The 14,356-nt window shown below is 36.6% G+C and overlaps 1 pseudogene; it reads right to left on the bottom strand.

The window, feature by feature from the left end:
* Positions 1-3,079: 3,079 nt before the first annotated feature.
* Positions 3,080-4,656, bottom strand: LOC145113266 (E3 ubiquitin-protein ligase AIP2-like; annotated as a pseudogene).
* Positions 4,657-14,356: the final 9,700 nt, after the last annotated feature.

A 14,356-nucleotide genomic window follows, 5' to 3' on the forward strand; every position in this document is an offset into this window, starting at 1 on the left:
CTAGTATCATGTCTTTATGAGAGACATCATGAATCGTGTCCCATATGCTTCGGATATAGGATCGATTGCATGTGATATAATATTCATCCTTTCTAAATTTTCCAAATGCCTAGGGCATTAAGAGGCGAAAAGGTCTAGAATTGGATATGACTAAAATGATTAAGCAATTATTGAGGACAATATAAGGTTTACCAAGGATTGGTTGCTTATGAACAGTTGGAAGTATAGTGTTAACTTTTGAAGGACCATATTGACATATTCTGAAAAGAGGCAACTCTTGTTCAGAAGTGATAGTCAAAATGGGAATATGGAGATGTCTCCATAGGTGGAAGTTATTCAATCTGTGTAAGATTAGAAAACTTAATGCATGAAGGATGTTCAAAGCAAAGTACTTTGAATATGAGACTTCGTTTCCATGGAATTGACCTTCATTGGAATACTCTGTAATGTATGTTGACAAGTCTTTGTGACTTTGTGCATAATCATTACAAGAGGATCAGTGCATATAAGTTTAGAATCTAACAGATTTCGGTAAATGGCAGGAATTTGGAATTCTAACATTTACGTTAAGGTTTTGGGATTGTGAAATGAGAATCATTGGAATTATGTTCAATTGATCTATTCCACAAAGTAAGGATCATAGACAAACATAGTGTGCATACTTGGTGTATGGCATGACTATTGTTTGGATAAACATAGTGTGCATGCTTAGAGCATGGCATGACTATTGTTTTAATTCAAGTATTAAGTTGATTATTCGAAACATTATACAATGAATAATGTGTAATTAGTATGGTGATAAATAAAAGGTGTTTTATTTATATTCATAAGTTCTGAGACCATATTGGATTTGATTATTCTTGTGTTTCACTTTGCATGTTTTGAATTATAGAATAACTAGGTTATTCTTCCCGAATGACTAAGTTATTCAAACCATCCACAGTCAATAATACGTTGGAAGTAGGTATTAAGGCAAGACTGTCATGAATTGGGTTTGTAAATGTCTAAGGTGTTGGACATAGCCAGAGTTGCTACAACATTCACGAGTGCGCCTGGAATGAGATTCGAGTATTGGATTCAACCCACGCTCATTTGAATCACTTCATGGATTTTATCACGAGTGAATCATGAGACGATAATATCTTATATTCTTCAAACTTAGAGATATGAGTTGTTGACTATGAGTTGGTTATACATTGATTGTACGAAAATGCATTGGTAACTCGATGTTATAAGACGTACCTTTGTGTATGATTCAACAAGTAGTAGAACAAGCATATGAGTCGAAGTTTATCCATTCCTTTTACCCTTGGAGGGATAAAAGCGATATCTATGGGCCCCTCGATGATTTAGTGATGACACCCCTAAGTGCTTGGCTAAGCCTGGACTGATTTGATTAGTTCAATTAGTCAGTCGTCATAAATCAGAAATCGGGAAACAACAAATAGACAGAGAGAATGATTATAATCCATGTCTCAGTCCATATGATATCTAGAATGGAGGAATATATGATCCCTTATCGAATGGACAAGTCATTGACTAGGTCAGAGTTCGACAGCGGCTTTAAGAGCTACGATTGCTAGTCAGGTTTTGGAGTCATACGCAATAATACTTTTAGACTTATCCAAGTGGGAGACTATTGGATTAGTGTCTACGTCCATAACTATAATTCGTATGTACTTGACCCGATTTCACTAGTACAAAAATGACCTACGGTCACACTTTCCAAAAAAACGGCCTGTCACACTTTTTATTAAAAGTGTGGCCAAAGGTCATTAAAAAAGTTTACAAACTGTTTTTGGTTACATTTAAATTAGTTTGTGTGGTCATTGTATAGATAATCAAAACTTTAACCACACTTAATTATACCAAATGTGGCAAATATTAGTCACACTCGAACATTGAGGCCATAGGTCACAATCAGCCACATGTATCGATTAAGATTGTCATACTTTTTTTATAAGAGACAATAGATAAACATATTGTGACATGAAGCAGTTGTATGTGTGTCTATAACCTGGTGCCTTTTTAGACACATAACAAACAAAGTAGCTAAAAGGTGATACACATGGTCACACTAAATATTTGTGTGTCCATAGGGCGATTCTGTGCTAGTTGTACTTAGTTAACGCAAGAAAAGAAAACAAGTTAGTATTGGTTGTTTATGGTCATGTACCTTTTATAATGTGTGTCAAAATATGATGACTTGGCTTTGAAAAGAAACAAATATTGTGAGTGTAGGTAGCATTTAGTTATGATTATAGCTATTATATGTGTCTATATGTAAATATACTTATAAAAGAACAATAATGACTTATCGGTATAATTAGGGGTCGTTCATTGAATATGTTACTATAATTATGTAATGTTCATTCTGGTTGTACTATTGTATTTGTAAGTTTAAAGAATAGTCTTCACAAAATGAAAATTTGTTGTTGTAAAACATAATTTTTTTCCTGGTTAAGTTATTATTCCAAAAAATGACAAATTTAGACATTTTGGACGACTGGTAAAATTGACCATTTTTTTCTTTGATATCATTTGGCAGAATTAAATATGAACAAAAAGGTCAATCATGCCATTTTACAAAAGTACATTGCTTTATTTTCATTTAAAGGGATGTATAAATAAATGAAAGAAATTGAATGATAGTTTTGTAAAGTTACCTTAACAGAAACAATTTGTGAAAAACCAAAAAAAAAATGAATATAAAAACAAAAACAAATAACAATATAGTTGTATTGAATGGTGGAGTTTCGGTAACAGCCATAAGAAAGGTCCAAATTGCCCTTTTTTGTATTGCACCAGATCATACACCATTAAAAAATAAAAATAATACAACTTTCTTTAACAGAAAAGTATGATAAATAAATGAAAAGAATACAAGTTTGTCTAACATTGCATGACAAAAGTACATTGCTATAATATGCAGTTTATGTTATAACATGTCATCCACCATTACAGTAAAATACTTTGATCGAGAGGGTCTGTCACGTAAAATACTTATTGTGCTTGAGAGGCCAATATGAAGGGATCACATTTATGGCCTAAATAATAGTTTTTTTTTTTCTTTTTTGACCTATACATACATATATTCACCTCCTCCACCTGCATTTGAAGCTCCTTTCCTCTCTTCTTCAGCCTCCTTTTCTCTCTCCGTCCTACTTTCATACTCATGATCGTCTTTCCGTAATTCATGTCGACAAATCGGGCACGAATTATGCTCACCCTGACACAAAACACAACTACAAATTCTCAAAACACTCAAGGGTAAAATGGTCATTTACTCACATTCTGAAATAACAACTTAATAGAGAAAGTAAGTGAAATGATGTTTTCTCCATTAGGTGTTAAATGAACAGAGACTAGAGACTCTTTTTTTCTTTGACCAAATAAACTTTATGAATAAGAGTAAATGACCATTTTACCCTTCTATATAAAAATGATGTTGAATAAAAAATTGAATTTATTAAAATTTACCAGCCATGGCTTGAGGCAAGGAGGATGAAACGTGTATTTGCATGGAATTTCTTGCATACTATCATTTACCACCAAATTATCTTTACAAATGGCACATTCGGACTCTACTTCTAACTTGGCTAAGATCTCATTTGCAATAACAATAACCAGAAGCTTTGAAACCACCTCTTTACTTGCTGGTGGTGCTCTCGCTGTTGAATCCCCTTCTGGAAACTGTATATAAACATCAATAAAAAATTACTATTATGCCCCTCCCCTGGACCAGACACAACATGAGAGCCGTATACTCTGTTTGTCATGCATTGGATTGGGACTAAGACCGATTTCAATCGGACAAAATTTGTAACTTTTTGTCCCACTAAAAAAGATGGAACAAGGTGAGACATGGACTCGCTCGCGATATCTCATCTGTTGGGCACAAGCTCTTGAAGTCTATCCATGAGCTCTCGTGGGAGATTGGTGGGCCCATCTGACGTGTTGTTTTCAAATGTTTCAGCTTGAGACATTGTAGCAGCAAGGGCAGTCATCAGATTTGATTGAACCAACCACTGAGGCTGTGGATGCTCTTGGTCCACATAAATGTTCTTCAAACAAATACCCTGCAATAAATGACCGTTTTACCCTTGCTTAGAAGTGACCAATGTATATACAATTTATCAAGAATCAGTTAACTATGCAAGTCTTTAGATGTTGCTTTTCAGAAGATTCAGACACCATTTGTTCAGCTTCTAGAAAGAGCCCTAATCCATCATTCCAAAATCTGGGTGAGGTGTATCTTGTCTTTAATATGGTTGCAACACGAGATATGACTGTCAAAAATTGTGGCATCCATAACTTTTTTATAAGTAATAGATCAAAAGATATGAAAGATGTATTTTTTCAATCCATTGTTTATATTCGATTAAAGGCCTAAAGTTCTTAAACCTTTGCCTAAGGGTAACCTGATCTGCAAAAGAAATGGTTAATGTTTAACTTACCGATTTACGAAGAGAAGGGGAAGCGGAAGGGTAAAATTAATGGAGCAGAGATCACTTCTGTCGTTGTGGGGCGACCTCTACAGTAGTGTCGGTGGGAACTGCCTCCTCCCCTCACCGATCTTGTTCTTTCTCCTTTTAAATATATCTCTTCCTCTCCTGATTTCTTTTGTTTCCTCACCCTCTCTTCTCTTAATCTCATCTTTCCTATATTTTTCCTACTGAATTTAGCGAACACACATGCCCAATTGGTGGCGGTGTGTGCTGTCAGTTATAGCGGGAAAATGAATTTGCGGGTAGCAGATGCCTTATGCTTAAATTTTTGTTTGAATGGATTTTAAATTAACCACATAAAAAGGGTTAAATAAGGTTTTATTATATATATATATATATATATATATATATATATATATATATATATATATATATATATGCGTGTGTGTGTGTCATACGGCTTATGGCTTAAGGATTATAGGTTATGGCTTATGACTTATGATGTATGGTTTAATACATATAAGTTAGGGTTTATGGATTATGTATTATGGCTTATGTATTATGACTTATGATTTAGGTTAGCCTAGGGCAGGCCAAATGGGTAACAAGTTATGACTTATGAATTAAGGCTTAAGGCTCATAGCTTAGGTATTACGGCTTATGGATTATGTATTAGGGCTTAGGCCTTATGGCCTATAGCTTATGGATTAAGGCTCATGACGTATAGCGTAGGGCATACGTCTTGGATATTATGGCTTATGGCTTGGATATTAGAAATTATGGCTTAAGGATTAAAGGCTTATGGCATGAGGATTATGATTAGGTCATATGACTTAAGGCTTATGCCTTATGGCTTAGCACTTAGGGATTATGTCATAAGTATTATATAGTATGACTTAGGGCTTAGGGCTTATGGGGTTTAACTTATGGTTTATAACTTATGACTTATGGTTTATTGCTTATAGCTTATGCCTCATGGTTTATGTCTTGTGGCTTAATTCTTAAGGCTTAAGTGTCAAAACTTAGGTCTTAGGGAATATGGCTTATAACATAAGGCATAAGGCATACTTAGGGCATCGACTTATAAGCAAAGGCTCACTTCCACCTCAACCACCCCCACACCCCATACCCACCCAACCATCTACCAAACTCTATCCCCACCCACACCTACACCCATACCACCCACCTCACCCCATGTCCATAACCACACTCCCACACCCACAAGCCCACGTTGTAGCTTACCGACTCACCTCACCTCCAACCCACCTACACCTCCATATCACACACGCTACACATCATATCCCCACACCAACCTCCGGCCACCTTCCTGTACTCATATTTGACCTTTCAAGTTTAAGTGTATATATTTTGAGTGGATTTGGGTAGGGTAGGTGGATATAGGGATTTAGAATATGATAGGCTATATGTGTTGGTTTATACGTTATTGCCTAGAGCCCACTCCACCTTAACACCACACACACCATACCCACCGACCCATCAACCCAACTCTACCCCCACCCATACCAATACACATAACCACACCTACATTCCCACCCCACCCTTACACCAACCAACCGCACTCATCCACCAACCCTTATACTCACACCAACAATTACATGTATTACTCTATAAATATGGTTTACGTTTCATTGTCATATTTGACCCTTCATGTTAAGTTATATATATATATATATATATATATATATATATATATATATATATATATATATATATATATAATATTTCACCATCAACCCACCTGCATACCTATCCCTACCCTAACCCACCTCACCCTACACTGCCCATCCTAACATCCAAAATCACATACACATCACCCCATGAATTTAGACTCACCCACTCCACCTAACCCCTACACCATGCGTCCTAAATGCGAGGTATAGTTTTATATGTGAAGTATTAAAGACTAGCAAAACACATTTGAAATTGGTTTTTAATCACAATGTGACAACCCGAAATTTCTATCTTGTATAGTCTTTCAAATACAATCACAGTCAGACTCGTTTCTGCTATCTTTTAGCATTGTTCAGGGTCTGTTTGAGTGTTCTAAGTATAGTGCATTCAAGGTTTGGGTTTAGGAATGAGATAACTAAAGTTCATCGTATTGCATTCGGGCCAAACACTCCATCAAAAGGAGTGTACGGTCGTACACATGGGTGTACGGCCGTACACCCAAGGTGGCCGTGAACCCATATATATATATATATATATATATATATATATATATATATATATATATATATATATATATATATATATATATGTGTGTTTTTTCCCTTCATTCTTTCTCATTTCTCACACTTTCACCTCAAGAAAATCCGATTCTCTCTCAACTATCATCAAGTTTTACACCTTGATCTTCAAAGATGTAAGTATTCCTTCCATTGAATTGTTGGTACATGGCTTTATCTAGTGAAGATCCATGTTTTCATCCATGAAATCTTCTCTTTTGATTAGATCTTCAAATCTTCTTCACTTTCACCAAGAACACCAAGAACACCTACTTGTTCTTGAGCCTTGAACTCCATAAAAGCCTTCAAAAGTGTGAGTATCTCTTCTATCTGCTTGTTAAGCTTGAGAAACACTTGATTCCTAGCCTTGATTCATCATCTAATGCATGAACATGAAGGGTGTACGGCCGTACACACTTCATATGGCCGTAAACCCTTGTTTAATGCATGTATAGGCCTCAAACTCACCCCATGTTTCAACATAAGATCATGAAAACTTAATGGATGCTAGTTAGGGCCATAAACACCCATTTTTGCATGTTTCTTCAATGAGTGTATGGCCGTACACATATGGTCATACACTACATGGGCCATATACTTTTTGGCTGTACACTCCCTTAAGTGACCATAAACCCCTTTAATGCAATCACATGTGATTGTAACACTTAAATTCAAGTGTTTCCTAGTCCCTAAAGTGGTTTTCTATCATAATTAGTTGTTATATACACTAATTACATCCATATATGTCTCATTATATGCTTAATAGGATCCGTTTGTGTTCAAGACTTCACTTGACACTTAGCATCCTACCTCGACCTTTCACTCGAATCACTCACTACAGGTGAGTTCATACCCCCGTATTTTCATAGTTTTTACTGTTTTAAGGGGGGGAATACAAGTCTAACACAAAGATTTTGTGTTCTAAACAAATGGTTTCAAATATCTTATCAAAATGGATTTCAGTTATCATCAAATCAAATGTTTTTCAATGTTTGTTTCAAAACGACATCAAGTCACCAAAATGGATTTCATAATATCAAACTTCTTTTAAATGATTTTATAAACTTATATTTTTCCCAAAAATCATACTAGTATATATATATATATATATATATATATATATATATATATATATATATATATATATATATATATATATATATATATTTATATAAATCAGATTTAAAAGGCTTAGGACTGATAACCCACTTTGGTTCCTTTTCCTTGTTTGGATGCGGGATTATAAGCATTAGTTATTTGTCCGAGTGTCATTTAAATTTTACTTATATATATATATATATATATATATATATATATATATATATATATATATATATATATATATTGTATATGTATACAAGTATAAAAGTTAGTTCATTAAGTACAATTACCCTTTGTAACATGTTGAGCAAGGGGTTACATTCATGAATACTCGTTATCAAATCAGAAAGTACATATAAATTATAACAGGTATAATTTATGATTCATAGAACATTAATTCACGATTCAAGTATACTAAAGTAAATTGTTTTACAAGAACAAAGGTTTGATTCAAAACTATTCAAGGGTATACATTCTTTTAGATACATGTTAAGGATACTAATTCAAGAACATACTATCAATCATTTATTTCAGAATGATTGGGTTTTCATAACTATTATACAAGTAACGTTTATATGCTTTTATGAGTCAAGTAGTACAGGTTGTTTAGTTCATTTAAACAACATAGTTAAAGTCCTGAAATTATAACCAGAATCTCCAGCGGGGGATCGAAACAATGTGTATATAGATCTATATTGGGATTGACAACCCCGCACTCGGACTGCTAGCTACAGTCAGGCATACACGCCTGTGAGTGAAAAATTGTTATCAACAACGTTCAGCGCATTCATAGCGTTGGGTCAGGCCATCTAGTCAGTATGGTTATGATAACTCATATAAAAGATATTAACAATATGTTAGTGTATAATTAACTAAACCTAAGTACAATGTCAAAGTACTAGTTTACAAGATACAGTTTACAGTATTACATTACAGTTTACAATAACAGTTGATGAAATTAGGCACACTCTCAGATACAAGTTTACAAAAGGATTACAATTACAGAACATTGGTTTACAAATAGAACAGTTTTATGTAACTAAAACTACTTTTCATATACAACAGGAAATATAGGATTTTGTGGAACAGTTTACATATTCAAGAAACAGAAAACATTCTTTCAAACATAAATACTTATGCACTCACTCAACTTTATGTTGATACTCTCTTTTCAAATTACTTGTATTCTCAGGGAACCAGTAGACAGGTACTCCCCGAGCTTTTGAGAAGATTGAGCTATTTATGTCTTGTCTTCTTCTTTTGTATAACTATTTGGTTTTAGTATACTATGATGAAACACATGTAAATACTTATACTTATAAAATACAGTGGTTGTTTGTACTCTGATTACTATAATGCATGTGTTGTGATACTACAAATGAAGTCCTCCACCCCCGGACGTTTCCGTCGTCTGGTTTGGGGGTGTGACAGATTGGTATCAGAGTATTCTTTATAGTGAAGTCAGTATATCAATCCATAAAAGATATACAAACTATAAATACATTTGGGGCTAAGAGCTCTGACTACAAGTATACTTTTTAAAAATTTAAGTAGTTTTACAAGTAGTATACTAACACTCATACCTACAAGTACAGTATCACAGTCATAAGAACTTAAAAGTATTTGGATGTTGGACATTACAGTCAAACCTGGGCAGTTATGTAATCATATCTGGGATTAATATAGCCTGATCAACTATATTGATTTGAGATATGACCAACATGTGTTTGGGAGTGATAGTGGTGTTGCGACATGTCTAAAACTTACCAACCATACATATTCAGAAGAACTATAGAACAGAACATAAAGATTAAAATACTATAGGGGTATTTTAGGCACTATATACTAATAACAAACATGTGAAAACAAAAGAACAATTAAGGGTAGAACTATAAATATTAAGGGTATATTACAGTTAGATATAATTAAAGTTATATAGACTTAGAATATGTGATCTAGCTTCATTTCCTGTTCCTTGTTTGGTTGTGGATTTAGATCCGGATCATTTAATCGAAGGTCGATTATACTCAAGTTATATATAATTAGTATACACTTTATAGTTATAGTAATACCTAGAACAAGTCATACAAAATATATTACTTATTAATTGTAGGTCTCTCTCGTAGAAACTTGTATCCTTAATCAATCGTTACTAACTATATTCTATATCTCTTATCCCTATTCTCGCTTAGATAACAATGGCTGGATTTCACTTAACTGGAGACCCGTACTTCCCCAGTTAAGGACAAGATGCAGAGCCAGAAGAAAATCATGAAATTCCCTTAAATGATGAATTTGCAGAAAATTTTCCTGAAGACAATGACTCCGGATCAGAAGCCTATAATCCACCACCAGTTGCCCAAAATACTAACCCTCGTCCGGCTTTTCAAGGCCCGACGCCTCTGTGGGCGGAAAGCTTGGAAACATGGAGTCAAGAGCAGGGTCAACCCATGACATACAACGGAGACAGAAGCTTCTACAACCTGAGCGAAGGAGGCTCAGCAGATAGAGTCCTGCCAATTCTGGTCCGCAGAGTTGCTCGAAATGAAATACAGGGTAGGACAGCCATCAACCGAATCATGGAAGTTGATGCCAATGCGGGAGTTAATACAGTCCGCATTCGTCGTCTTGAAGATGCTCGTGACAGAGCAATGGGAGACAATGAAGCCTTACTGCAAGAGTTAGTTGTAACTCGAGCTGAAGTCATAGAACTTCGAGTATGCCTGGTGGTGTATGAAAGACATCTACTTGCTATGGAGCGTCAGCTGGTTGAGCTGAGGTTTCGTCCAAATGATACCCGTCGCTAGTAGGAGATGCTCTACTCGTTTCCTGTTCATTCTTTTGGTTATAGTTTAAGTCTACGGATAGGTTCTAGCGTTATTTTTTCATGTTTTTCAGTACGACCGCGAAAATTTCATTTTCGGTAGGTCAGTATGATGTCGATGTTTTCCCAGAATTTGTTATATTGTAGACATGTTTAGGGTCAAGTTTTCCAGACTTTATGTATTAAATATGCCAATTTAAATCGACATGCATTTTCATACTCTTTGAAAAATAACCATTCAATTTCATATCATTCTGTTACAAGTCGTACTTGTGGTAGACTTCTATTTCCAATTCATTACAAGATTCATGTTGAACTATATGTTTTAGTTCAGAGATATAAAAATTCATATTCACTCTTTATATCTTATCATATTTGTATCTTTTAACTTTTATAGAAAAAGATGCCTCCTCGTAGAAATCCAAGACGTAACACTGTTAATGAAACACCGACGCCACCTCCGCCACCACCTCCTCAGTTCGACGTTGCTATGTTCCAAGCGGTGATCACGAAGGCTGTAGCTGCTGCCATGTCTCATATCAATACTCCTAGTGCTAGTGGGTCGGGAGTTGGTGCACATCCTTATAACCATGGCAAGAGTCATGGGCATTCGCGAGAGTGCACTTATAAAGATTTTTCGAATGCCAAACCCAAGACCTTTAATGGGAATGGAGGAGTTATGGAATTAAGACAGTGGATAGAGAAGACAGAAGCAATTTTAGAAATCTGCTCCTGTCCAGAGAGCAGAAAAGTCAAATTTGCTGCTTGTACCTTTTCGGATAGAGCTTTAACGTGGTGGAATGGCCATGTTAAGTCACTTACTCTAGTAGTGGCTAACTCAATAAGCTGGGAGAACTTAAAAGTCATGCTAATGCGAGAATACTGTCCGCGAGGGGAGGTTTAGAAACTCGAGCAGGAGCTCTGGGGTCTTACAATGGTTGGTTCTGACATATCAACCTATACCAGTAGATTCTATGATCTGGCAATTCTTTGTCCGGATATGGTTGCTCTGGAGAGCAAAAAAATTGAGAGATATATTTGGGGACTGTCGCCCCAAATTCAGTCAAGTGTTTTAGCTTCGAGGCCTGTTACTTTTGACAGTGCCAAAGAGCTGGCACAAATCGAACACGAAGCCCATCAAAACTCATTGGTTGCTATACCAGAACAACCGAAGGGAAACAACACCAACAACAATAACAACAACAACAGCAAGAAGAAGGGTCGGAACAAGAGGAAGGGCAAGTTTTCACTGGAATCCTCAAAGAAGCAACAACTAATTGCAGTCAACGCTGCTACTATACCTGCTGTTGTTCCTGTTAACCCTGCACCAGCTAAGACTTATGCTGGTAACCTCCCCAAGTGCAACAAGTGCAATTATCACCATAATGGAAATTGCCGGGAAATGCAGTGTCGTAACTGCAACAGAAAAGGGCATACTGCCCGATTCTGTAGAGCACCACCTCAACCACTTAACCAAGTACCTGCTGCTGGAGTAAGTCAAGCATGCTACCAATGTAGTGAAGTGGGGCATTTCAAGAAAGATTGTCCTAAAGCTGGAAATGCCGGTGGAGTTGGGAGAATTTTAGCCTTGGGTCATGAAGAAGCGGTAGCAAACCCTGCAGTGGTTACGGGTACGTTCCTTCTCAACATCACTTATGTTATCATTCTATTTGATTGTGGTGCTGAGAAGAGCTTTGTGAGCCATAATTTCAAACACTTGCTAAATCAAAAGTCCCAACCATTAAAAGAAACATTCACAGTCGAAATGGCTAACGGGAAATCCGAATCCACCAACGATATATACATAGGATGCACTCTTACCTTGAATAACTTTTTGTTCCTAATAGACCTTATGTTGGTCTCTATCAAAAGTTTTGACGTCATAATAGGTATGGATTGGTTATGCCCTAACCATGCTAACATCCTATGTTATGAAAGAGCCATTCGTCTGAACTTGCCAACTGACGAAACTCTTGTTATTTATGACGACAAACCCAGAACAAACCTCCAAATCATTTATTGCATCAAGGCACAGAAGTACCTTCGCAAAGAGTAATGTGCTTTCTTAGCTCACGTGGTAGACAAAAAGCAAGAAGTGAAAGATATCGCGAGCATTCCTGAGGTTTGCAATTTTCCCGACATTTTTCCCGATGATCTTCCAGGAGTGCCTCCCGAACGACAAGTCGAGTTCAGAATCGACTTAATCCCTGGGGCTACCCTTGTAGCCAAATCCCCCTATCGTCTTGCACCTTTTGAAATGCAGGAATTATCCAGCCAGCTTAACGAACTCCTTAGCAAAGGTTTCATAAGACCAAGCTTCTCACCTTGGGGAGCACCGGTTTTGTTCGTGAAGAAGAAGGATGGATCATTCCGTATGTGCATAGACTACCGCGAGCTGAATAAACTTACCATTAAAAATCGATGCCCTCTGCCTCGCATTGACAATCTGTTCGACCAACTTCAAGGTGTGAGCTACTTCTCAAAAATAGACTTAAGATCCGGGTATCACCAGTTACGGATTTTGGAGGATGACATTCCCACAACCGCGTTGAGAACTCGTTATGGTCATTATGAGTTCGTAGTGATGCCATTCGGATTGACGAATGCACCTGTTGTGTTCATGGATCTAATGAACAGAGTGTGTCGTCCATTCATGGACAAATTCGTCATAGTCTTCATTGACGACATCCTTATCTACTCAAGAAGTGAAGAGGATCATGGCCAACATCTTCGTCAAGTATTGCAAACTCTTAGATCAGAGAAACTCTATGTGAAGTTTTCAAAGTGTGAATTTTGGATCAGGAAGGTTGATTTCCTAGGTCACGTGGTCAGTTCACAAGGAATACACGTTAACCCTTCCAAAATAAAGGCAATTGAAAACTGGTCAGCACCCAAAACACCTACAGAAATCCGTCAATTCTTAGGTCTTGCTGGCTACTATCGCAGATTCATCCAGAATTTCTCTGGAATAGCTAAGCCTCTTACCACCCTGACACAAAAGAGTGTAACTTTTAGCTGGGGAGAAAAACAAGAAACAGTGTTCCAAACGCTGAAGCGAGCTTTGTGTAGTGCACCGATCCTGTCTCTTCCTTAAGGGACAGAGGATTTCGTTATGTACTGTGATGCTTCTAATCAAGGGCTTGGATGTGTTCTTATGCAAAGAGGAAAGGTTATATCCTATTCCTTAAGACAACTAAAGACACATGAAGTCAACTATACAACACATGACCTTGAACTAGGAGCAGTGGTATTTGCTCTGAAGATCTGGAGACATTACTTATATGGCACGAAATGCACAATATTCACGGACTATAAAAGTCTCAAGCATATCTTCGATCAGAAAGAGCTAAACATGAGACAACGACGGTGGGTGGAGCTACTGAACGACTACGATTGTGAGAGTCTTTATCATCCTAGTAAAGCTAACGTAGTAGCTGATTCCCTTAGCAAAAAAGAATACTTGGGACGCTGAGTAAAGTCGTTGACCATGACAATCCATTCACATCTGTCCACACAGATCAGAGAGGCTCAACTCGAAACCTTAAAAGCTGAAAACGTGGGAGGTGAAACTTTGAGAGGAATGGATAAAAACTTCAGAGTCAGGGATGATAGAGTTTACTGTTTCATGAACCGAATCTGGATACCAAAGTTTGATGGTTACAGAGACGTGGTTATGAATGAAGCACACAAAACCCGATACTCCATTCATCCAGGTTCAGACAAAATGTACTTGG

Source organism: Lactuca virosa, chromosome 5 (genome assembly GCF_052849685.1).
Source record: "Lactuca virosa cultivar CGN04683 chromosome 5, Lactuca_virosa_CGN04683_v6, whole genome shotgun sequence".
Classification (NCBI taxonomy): Eukaryota; Viridiplantae; Streptophyta; class Magnoliopsida; order Asterales; family Asteraceae; genus Lactuca; species Lactuca virosa.